Consider the following 11,212-nt stretch of genomic DNA (forward strand, 5'->3'; position numbering starts at 1 on the left):
AATAGTAAGACATGACAGTTAAGCAGCAGATGAACTACAAACTTGATGGATGTTCATTATTACATATGCTTCTTTGAGATCTTGCTATAATATACATACAACTTATCCTCTCAAATGTACAAAGAAACAAAGGTACAAGCCTTTTCAGACAATTTGGGAGCCTCAAAACTTTCATAAAAGATCCAGGAACATCAGATTAAGAGCCACTAGCCTACTGCTATGCAGCACAAAGGCTTGGCAAAAGAAAGATGGACTGTTATACAAAGGACTAGTTCCTGAAAAATACAGTTTTCTCAGTGGGTGGTAAAAGCTGCTCTTCTCTTTGTGAATTAGAATTTTGAGACATGAAAGGAAACCTGGTTTGCTTTTGCCAGGTTTGCTTTATCCAAATAAGAGAACATAGGACTTCTAAGGTTTCAGAGTTGCCATGGTTCCTGTTCTCCAGAGCATCCTTCATCGTTCCTGTTGAGGACGCCCAGATGGGAAAAAGAGATTTTGAAGCATCTCTTAGCTGCATATCCTCCAGCTCTACATGCATCCTTTTCTCTATAGATGTCTTGATCCTCCCAGGTTGGATGAAGAAAGCCTCACTTAAAACCAAGAGAATAGGCAAATGTCAGAGGCAGTGACTAGTATGTTCTCACAACAGTCATAATTAGAGAACAGGAAAGCTCATGTCTGTAACCTTTGGCAAAGGGTTCTGGACAGTCAATGGCCACGGAAAGAGGCATCTGATAGCTCTCTGTCTTATGGTACCACAGTACCCAGAGGTTTATAAGAACCAAGAGGAGGGGGAACTCATGAAAATGTATGAACCCTGGGAGTTGAAGCTTGTGCAATTGGTATGCAAGTGTTAGTATTTCAGTCATGTCTGACTCTGAGATCCCATGGACTGTAGCCCACCAGGCCCCTCTGTCTATGGGATTCTCAAGGCACGAAAACTGGAGTGGGTTGCCCTTTCCTTCTCCAGAGGATCGTCCCAATCCAGGGATCAAACCTAGGTCTCCTGCATTGTAGGCTGATTTGTTACCGCCTGAGCCACCAGGGCAATTAGTACAGGCAGAACTTTTCAAAAGTTAAATCTTGCAACACTCTGAGAAATTTTGTAAATGTTTACTTGTCTTGCCTCTATGTCTCTAGTATGGAGGAGATTGCCAGGAAAATGAAGAGTCATGAAGGCAGTAAGTCAATTCTCTTGACACTGAACCTTGTTCGGCCGGTCTGTCATACCTACTATAGCAGAGGGACTGTGGATCTTCAAGGAAAATATCCAATTAAATGTGAAGTAATCTGCTTTCATGTTCTAGGGAACTTTGAGAGGGAAGTAATCTTTCCCAGAATCTTTAGGAATACTGTAGGCAACAAACTTTATGTCTGATATGTGCAGTCTCTAATGGTGCATTCCCTACAATGGTCTCTTGTCTTCCACCTAACCCATATTCCTGATGCTAATATAGAAATATTTTCAAAGTCTTTCTTTTCCCTTTGGAGTGGTGTCTCAAGGTCTAGTCCAGCCTGTAAAGGGTCAGCCTGGAATCTGTGGTACATTTGACCGGTAGTTGACTGCCACGATGTATTCTAGGTTATAGTCTAGATTTGACCATTAGCCTGAAATAAACATGGAGAGAGACATGTGCACTCAGTGACTATGACAGGGTCATATTTATAGTAATATTCAATTTCCTCAACATTCTGATGTTCTTGCACTAATAGAAATTGCTGTCTTTCTCCAGGGCTGAGGATGATCAGGAGAGGGTACAGGGACACAGACAAATGCTCTGAGTCTGGTTCCAGAAGCAGGTGTCATATTCATATTGTCCAAGAAGGTGAGACCATGTTGAACTACGGGCTATCAAAGCCCCAGTTCTAAGAGTAGAGATACCAAAATCAAATTTAAACTGATGTTCAGGCCCCAATTAGAAATCCAAAAATTATGAAAGAAAAAAATCTCATTGGTTAAGGCAAAATATATAGTAAAAATAGTAAATTAATCACATATAAAGCTAGTAGGAAGATGAAAAAAGTCATAAAATCATCTATATCCATAAGGAGTGGTTAAGAGATACACAAAATAAAAAGATGTAGAATATGATGTCAAAAACAGTAAATGTGTGTGTGGCAGGAAGTGAAAATGCAGGGTTGTTAAAATGCATTTGAACTTAAGAGACCAGCAACTTAAAATAATTATATTGCTATATATAAACTTCATGGTAACCACAAACCAAAGATCTATTATGATACTCAAATAAACAAGAGAAAGGAAGCCAAACATAACACTAAAGACAGTCATTAAACCACAAACAAACAAAAACCCACAAAAACAATCCCAAAACATTAACGGAGTAGCAATAGGTACATAGCATGTGTTTTAAATTTTTATTTCTACCTGTTTGCTGTCAGTATATAGAAATGCAGTTGGCTTTTCACATTGACCTTGTATCCATTGTACAGAACTCATTTATTAAATGTAGGAGGTTTTTTTGTTTGCTTGTTTTTGCTTTTTTTGTTTTGGTATATTCTTGGGGTTTTCCTTCCCAGATGGCTTCCCAGGCAGCTCAGTGGTAAAGAATCTTCCTGCCAAGTAGGAGACCTGGGTTTGATCCCTGGTTTTGGAATATCCCCTGGAGAAAGGAAAGGCTGTGCACTCCAGTATTCTGGCCTGGAGAATTCCATGGACTATATAGCCCATGGGTGGCAAAGAATCAGACACGACTGAGCAACTTTCACTTGGGGATTTTCTGTAGACAATCATAACATTCACAAATAGAGACAGTTTTTTTTTTTTTTTTCCCTTTCCAGTTTGCATGTTTTCCCACCTTGTCTTACTGCAGTGGTTAGGGCTTCCAGTATTCTTGAATGAGAGTGATGTTTTTGTTCCCAGTCTTGGGAGAGAAATACTGTCTTTTACTGGAGGGATTTGTAGATGCTCTTTATGATGCCAAGTCAAGTATGTTGTTTAATTTCAATTTGTTTATAAAGATTTTGTTCTTTCTTTTCTGTTATTGATTTCTAGTTTTATTCTATTATGGTTGGAAAACCTATCATGTGTGATTTAGTCATTTCTGATTTGTTATGGTTTAATAACCCAGGAAATAGGCTATATGGTGAATGTTACATGAGTGTTTGGGAAATCTGTGCATTCTGTTGTTGGATGGAGAATTCTATAAATGCTACTGAGATCCTGTTTATTGGTGGTGTCAACTAGTTCTTCTTTATCTTTGTTTTCTGTCTAATAGTTCCATCAGTTGCTGAGAGTGGATTGTTCAATTCTTCAAGTTATTGTGGATTAATTCTTATTTAAAAAAAAACAAATTTATTTACTTTTCACTGTGCTGGGTCTGCGTTGTTGTGCACAGGCTTTCTCTAGTTGCAGTGAGAAGAAGGTTTCTCATTGTGGTGGCTTCTCTTATCGCAGAGCACAGGCTCTAGGCTCAGTAATTGCTGTGCTTGGGCTTAGCTGCCCCACAGCATGTGGGATCTTCCCAGACCACGGATCAAACCTGTGTCCCCTGCATTGGCAGATGGATTCTTAACTAGACAACCAAAGAAGTCTCCCATGGTTTTAATATTTATTGATACTTATTTATTCATTTATTCATCTCGATGCTTTTAAAATGCTCTTTCACATGTCATAGGCTTATACCTTTTACTGCTCTTTTAAAATTTCTCTGACCATCCTTATAGGTTTATGTCTTCATATGAACTTTAGAATGAGATTGTCTAGTACAAAAGACAAAATAATTTTTTCATTTTTATTGGAATTACATTAAACTTACATATAAATTATAAATGAATAACTGCATAAATAATATATGAAAAGTATAAATAATTAAAATACATAAATAATTAAAATTACTATATTGAGACCCTGAGAATAGGGTTTGCATTATTATTTACATCTTATGTTACCTTACTCATTAGATTTGAAGATTTCTTTACATGTGTTCTGCTATTTTTTTGCTTGGCTTATTCCTAGGTATATTATTGTTACTTTTTCTATTTTTTTTAAAAGATTAAATTGAGGCTTTATTATATTTGCTTAGTTAATTGAATTAAAATTATGAAATATATATTTTGATTAGCAAAAGATTATTACATTTTTGTATATTTTAATTTCTTATATTTCATTTGTTTTGAATTTTGTATTTTATGTCTGTTTAATTTTTGATATCTAAGTTTTGAGCTCTTTTTTTTCAACATTATGCAATAAACTCTATCAATTTTATACTCCTGTTTCCATTTTGGTCCATCATGCCTTTAAAATTTAATGTCAATTGAAACACATTTGAACATGAATTTTGACGTACACTTCCTCTTTCTGATTAATCATCAATTCTTTAGTGATTCAATAACAGCATCAACTCAGTCATCAAATGTGTACTGAGAACCTGCTCACATCTGGAGTCAACTTACAGAGCATGAAAAGATGTCCTCAACCTCCTCACAACGACTTTGGAGGGATACCATTTCTCTATGTAAGATTTTTTTTTTTTAATTTATTTATTTTAATTAGAGGCTAATTACTTTACAATATTGTATTGGTTTTGCCATTCATCAACATGAATCCACCACGGGTGTACATGTGTTCCTAATCCTGAATTCCCCTCCCACCTCCCTCCCCATACTATCCCTCTGGGTCATCCCAGTGCACCAGCCCCAAGCATCCTGTATCCTGCATCAAACCTGGACTGGCGATTCGTTTCTTATATGGTATTATACATGTTTCAATGTCATTCTCCCAAGTCATCTCCCCCCTCCCTCTCCCACAGAGTCCAAAAGACTGTTCTATACATCTGTGTCTCTTTTGCTGTCTCACATACAGGGTTATCATTACTATCTTTCTAAATTCCATATATATGCATTAGTATACTGTATTGGTATTTTTCTTTCTGGCTTACTTCACTCTGTATAATCGGCTCCAGTTTCAACCACCTTATGAGAACTGAGTCAAATGTATTCTTTTTAATGGCTGAGTAATACTCCATTGTGTATATGTACCACAGCTTTCTTATCCATTTGTCTGCTGATGGACATCTAGGTTTCTTCCATGTCCTGGCTATTATAAAGTGTTCATCGTAGCACTGTTTATAATAGCCAGGACATGGAAGAAACCTAGATGTACTTTTTCTATTTGTGAATGGGATCTTTCATTCCATTAAAAAAAAAAATCTGGCTTCCCTGAGTCTTCGTTGTGGCACACGGCTCTTCATTGTTGTGTGCAGTCTTTCTCTACTCGTGGCACAGGGACTTCTCTTGTTGCAGAACATGGGCTCTAGAGCATAGGCTCTCTAGTTGTGGCACATGGGCTTAGTTGCCCTGTGGCATCTTAGTTCCCCAAATAGGGATTGAACCCACATCCCTTGCAGTGAAAGGTGAATAACCAACGGAACACCAGGGAAATAATTCTATTTTCTCATTAATGGTAGGCCTGAACCATTTTAAGGCTCTTGAATCATAGTGTCAAATTACTTAATAGAACAAATATTTGTTTAATTACATGTTCATTATCAAACAACTGAACTTGGATTGAGAATGATTACATTAGTTTTCTTTTAAAATACTCTCAGTGATTTTTCATCTCAAATCAAAGAGTACAAAGGCTTTCGCAGTGTTCTTAGCCCCTACCAACATGATCTAGTGATCCAGATATACTTTTCTGACCTCATCTCCTAATGCTTTTCCCTCATGCTCTCAACTTTAGCCACAGGAGACTTCTTGTTATTCTGTGAAACTACTCAACACACTGTTGTCTCACGGTCTTTGCACTGGCTATTCCCTCTTCTTAGAACATTACCCGTAGATAACCCATCCCTTAATTTTCTCACTTCTCTGCTTATAGGGCACCTTATCAGTGAGGCCTTGACTGATGAACTCACAAGGAATTGCAACTCTCTCCTCCATCTTGGTCTTTTAAAAATAAAATGTATCAATATATGAAATACTATATGTTATATTTGTTTACATTTTCTTTTCTGACTAGAATGTAAGCTCAACAAGGGCAAAGACTGTCTTTTGTTTCCTGTTGTATCAGTCAGTTCAGTCCCTCAGTCATGTCCAACTCGTTGCGACCCCATGGACTGCAGTACACCAGGTTTCCCTGTCCATCACCAACTTCCGGAGCTTGCTCAAACTCATGTCCACTGAGTTGGTGATGCCATCCAACCATCTTATTCTCTGTCATCCCCTTCTCCTCCTGCCTTGTATCATACATGCTTGATAGTACTTCTTAAGTATAAATATTCAGCATCTGTGGAGAGAATGAATAATATCAATGTATGAAAGGGGCAGACTTTATTTTTTGGGGGCTCCAAAATCACTGCAGATGGTGACTACAGCCATGAAATTAAAAGACGCTTACTCCTTGGACGGCAAGTTATGATCAACCTAGACAGCATATTAAAAAGCAGAGACATTACTTTGCCAACAAAGGTCTGTCTAGTCAATGCTATGGTTTTCCCAGTAGTCATGTATGGATGTGACAGTTGGACTGTGAAGGAAGCTGAGCGCCGAAGAATTGAAGCTTTTGAACTGTGGTGTTGGAGAAGACTCCTGAGAGTCCCTTGGACTGCAAGCAAGCAGATCCAACCAGTCAATCCTAAAGGAAATCAGTGCTGAATATTCATTGGAAGGCCTGATGTTGAAGCTGAAACTCCAATACTTTGGCCACCTGATGTGTGAAGAACTGACTCATTTGAAAAGACCTTGATGCTGGGAAAGACTGAAGGCAGGAGGAGAAGGGGACGACAGAGGATGAGATGATTGGATGGCATCGCTGACTCAATGGACATGGGTTTGGGTGGACTCCAGGAGTTGGTGATGGACAGGGAGGCCTGGTGGGCTATGGTTCATGGGGTTGCAAAGAGTCAGACACCACTGAGTGACTGAACGGAACTGATGCTGGGAAAGATTGAAGGCAGGAGGAGAAGGGGACGACAGAGGATGAGATGGTTGGATGGCATCACTGACTCAATGGACATGAGTTTGGGTAGACTCTGGAAGTTGGTGATGGACAGGGAGGCCTGGCGTGCTGCAGTTCATGGGGTCGCAAAGAGTCGGACACGACTGAGCGACTGAACTGAGTGAAAGTTTAGTTTTATTGCACTCTCAGTTTACTGATTTGGAAAGGAATTACACTTCAGCTTATCTCAAACTCCATATGTTACTTCAGATGGCCTATACAGGGTGTCTGCTTTTTTCTTTTTACCAGGATGGTGTTCTGTGCCTAGAAAGGAGAAGAAAGTACAGTGCATATGAACTGCTGGCAGAGAACAGAGTAGCAAGGGCGGAGTAAATTGGACTGGAGCCACAGATGTCAGGAGGCACTGCTGAAATAACTTCCTTTTCTCTACCCCCCAGGAAGCAAATATCTTGATACAGAACGAGTGCACGACTTCTGTGTTTCTGAATAAAGCTGCTATAGCTTCCCAGAAGGAAGAAGGGCATTTCTCATTTGAGAGAGGCCACGTGTGAAGGGGTAAGCTCAGGGACCCTGCAACCCCTCCACTTGTTCCCTCTGTGAACTGGAACAGAAAGTAGTCATGGTGATGTTGGAGCCAGGGTTGTTGTTGGGTCAGGACTGATAAATTACCAAAGCTGTCATCTAGAGACAGAAACTGTGGTTGTACCTTAGGATATACTTTTCATCAGGCAATTATCACTGCTTTCCCTTCATGGAAAAATATGGATTAAAAATTTGATGTTGAATACAGTGTCTTTATGTTTGCAAATTTTTAACTTAAAACATCTAAACTACTGCACTCAATCCAAATTAAAATATCCAAAATATATCAAGCTTAGATGGTTGCAAAACAATGTTCATCATTGAGGTATTAATTAAAATAAAAATAATGAAGCTAATTTTAGAGAATTGGTTAGTTTAATTATTTTACATTCAGAAAAATGAAATGTGTTGCTGTGTGTGAAGTAAAAGTATTTTTTTGATGTAAAGATACCTGTTTTTTTTGTAACTAAACAAACAAAACAAAAGTAGGTTATAAAGCAGCATTATAGTCGGATCCTATTACATGTCTTTGAAGAAATTACTGTTTAATTTCAACTATGTTAGTTAGTTTAGAGATTACAAACAAAATTTTTCTTAGGAAGAAAACAGCTCTTTTATTAGAGAAAAATCCTTTAGTGTGTTCCTTGATTATGTTAAGAAATGCATTGCATTAAAACATATACATTACCATATGTAAAATAGATAACCAGTGGGAATTTGCTGTGTGATGCAGGGAGCTCAAATCTGGTGCTCTGTGACAACCTAGAGAGGTGGAAGGGGTGGGAGATAGGAGGGAGGTTCAAGAGGGAGGGGACATATGTATACCCACGACTAATTCATGTTGGTGTATGGCAGAAACCAACACAATATTATAAAGCAATTAGCCTCTAATTAAAAATAGATTAAAAGAAGCCCCAAACAACAAAAACAACAAAAAAGAAATGTATCACCTCCCCCACTCCCACCCTTAGCACCTCATCCAGATGGTAGTAGGAAAGACAATGAATAGTTGAAATTCTTCTGAACGTTATAATACAGAGTTAAGCAGTATGGAAAATAATTTTCAATTTTCAAAAATATCCAGCTGTTTATTTCATTGTTGGGTTAGAGAGTCAGAGATTATTCTTTCAGACTGGAACTTCCTTATATAGTGGCCGTCCTCTGTAGTCATATGACAAACACAGTATATACCCAATATTTCACAGGCATTCACATCATTTGAAATTTTGGGTCCTCAAAACTGCCTATAAGATGGGGAGAAGAAAACACTATTACCATTTGGTAAATGAAAAGATCAGATTCAAGAGTTTCAATGACATACCCCAAACCTCAGAGCTGGTAACTATTACAGAATGTTTGTGCATGTTTTAGAGTTAGTAACTCAAATTTATAAGTATCAGAGCTGAGCACATATAGCTTAATTATTTCTCATTGGCTAATCTCACAGAAGACACATTTACAAATCCCCAAATCAATTTTTAAAAGTTTTGAGTATTGAATATATCATTTTGGATTTATAACACTTGGTTGAATTATTATAGCTTAGTCCCAAGATAACAGAAAGATAGAATTCATTCATTTATTAATTTATTCATTCAAAAATCTGAATATTTAATGACTGCCTACTTTATGCTGAATTTTGTGATGGATGCTGACTCTGTGGTTCAGATGGGAAGAAGAGCCACAAACTCAAGACCATTTGAATGTTAATATACAAAAATCAGTCAGTTCAGTTTGGTTGCTCAGTCATGTCTGACTCTTTGCAACCCCACGAATCGCAGCACGCCAGGCCTCCCTGTCCATCACCAACTCCCAGAGTTCACCCAAACTCATGTCCATCGAGTTGGTGATGCCATCCAGCCATCTCATCCTCTGCCGTCCCCTTCTCCTCCTGCCCCCAATCCCTCCCAGCATCAGAGTCTTTTCCAATGAGTCAACTCTGCATGAGGTGGCCAAAGTATTGGGGTTTCAGCTTTAGCATCAGTCTTTCAAATGAAAACCCAGGACTGATCTCCTTCAGAATGGACTGGTTGGATCACCTTGCAGTCCAAGGGACTCTCAAGAGTCTTCTCCAATACCACAGTTCAAAAGCATCAATTCTTTGGTGCTCAGCTTTCTTCACAGTCCAACCCTCACATCCATACATGACCACAGGAAAAACCATAGCCTTGACTAGATGGACTTTTGTTGGCAAAGTAATGTCTATGCTTTTCAATATGCTATCTAGGTTGGTCATGACTTTCCTTCCAAGAGTAAGCATTGGAGCCCCCCCAAATAAAGTCTGACACTGTTTCCCCATCTATTTCCCATGAAGTGATGGGACCAGATGCCATGATCTTCGTTTTCTGAATGTTGAGCTTTGAGCCAACTTTTTCACTCTCCTCTTTCACTTTCATCAAGAAGCTTTTTAATTCCTCTTCACTTTCTGCCATAAAGGTGGTGTCATCTGCATATCTGAGGTTATTGATATTTCTCCTGGCAATCTTGATTCCAGCTTGTGCTTCTGCCAGCCCAGCATTTCTCATGATGTACTCTGCATATAAGTTAAATAAGCAGGGTGACAATATACAGCCTTGACGTACTCCTTTTCCTATTTGGAACCAGTCTGTTGTTCCATGTCCAGTTCTAACTGTTGCTTCCTGACCTGCACACAGATTTCTCAAGAGGCAGGTCAGGTGGTCTGGAATTCCCATCTCTTTCAGAATTTTCCACAGTTTCTTGTGATCCACACAGTCAAAGGCTTTGGCATAGTCAATAAAGCAGAAATAGATGTTTTTCTGGAACTCTCTTGCTTTTTCCATGATCCAGCGGATGTTGGCAATTTGATCTCTGGTTCCTCTGCCTTTTCTAAAACCAGCTTGAACATCTGGAATTTCACAGTTCATGTATTGCTGAAGCCTGGCTTGGAGAATTTTGAGCATTACTTTACTAGTGTACGAGATGAGTGCAACTGTGCAGTAGTTTGAGCATTCTTTGGCATTTCCTTTCTTTGGGATTGGAATGAAAACTGACCTTTTCCAGTCCTGTGGCCACTGCTGAGTTTTCCAAATTTGCTGGCATATTGAGTGCAGCACTTTCACAGCATCATCTTTCAGGATTTGAACTAGCTCAAGTGAAATTCCATCACCTCCACTAGCTTTGCTCATAGTGATGCTTTCTAAGGCCCACTTGACTTCACATTCCAGGATGTCTGGCTCTAGGTGAATGATCACACCATCATGATTATCTTGATCATGAAGATCTTTTTTGTATAGTTCTTCTGTGTATTCTTGCCACCTCTTCTTAATATCTTCTGCTTCTGTAGGTCCATACCATCTCTGTCCTTTATTGAACCCATCTTTGCATGAAATGTTCCCCTGGTATCTCTAATTTTCTTGAAGAGATCTCTTGTCTTTCCCATTCTGTTGTTTTCCTCTATTTCTTTGCATTGATCGCTGAGGAAGGCATTCTTATCTCTCCTTGCTATTCTTTGGAACTCTGCATTCAGATGCTTATATCTTTTCTTTTCTCCTTTGCTTTTCGCTCTCTTCTTTTCACAGCTATTTGTAAGGTCCCCCCACCCCCCCCAGACAGCCATTTTGCTTTTTTGCATTTGTTTTCCATGGGGGTGGTCTTGATTCCTGTCTCCTGTACAATGTCATGAACTTCCGTCCATAGTTCATCAGGTACTCTATCTATCAGATCTAGTCCCTTAAATCTATTTCTCACTTC

At 38.8% G+C, this 11,212-nt stretch overlaps 1 long non-coding RNA gene across 1 annotated transcript in view; it reads left to right on the forward strand.

The window, feature by feature from the left end:
* LOC132344825 (uncharacterized) overlaps positions 1 to 7,704 on the forward strand; it is a 28,228-nt gene extending 20,524 nt beyond the window's left edge. The window contains exons 2-3 of the long non-coding RNA XR_009493841.1: positions 4,342 to 4,475; positions 7,208 to 7,704. This is a non-coding gene — a long non-coding RNA (uncharacterized lncRNA). The remainder of the gene's footprint in view (positions 1 to 4,341; positions 4,476 to 7,207) is intronic.
* The last annotated feature ends 3,508 nt before the right edge of the window (positions 7,705 to 11,212 follow it).

Source organism: Bos taurus, chromosome 3, assembly GCF_002263795.3.
Source record: "Bos taurus isolate L1 Dominette 01449 registration number 42190680 breed Hereford chromosome 3, ARS-UCD2.0, whole genome shotgun sequence".
Classification (NCBI taxonomy): Eukaryota; Metazoa; Chordata; class Mammalia; order Artiodactyla; family Bovidae; genus Bos; species Bos taurus.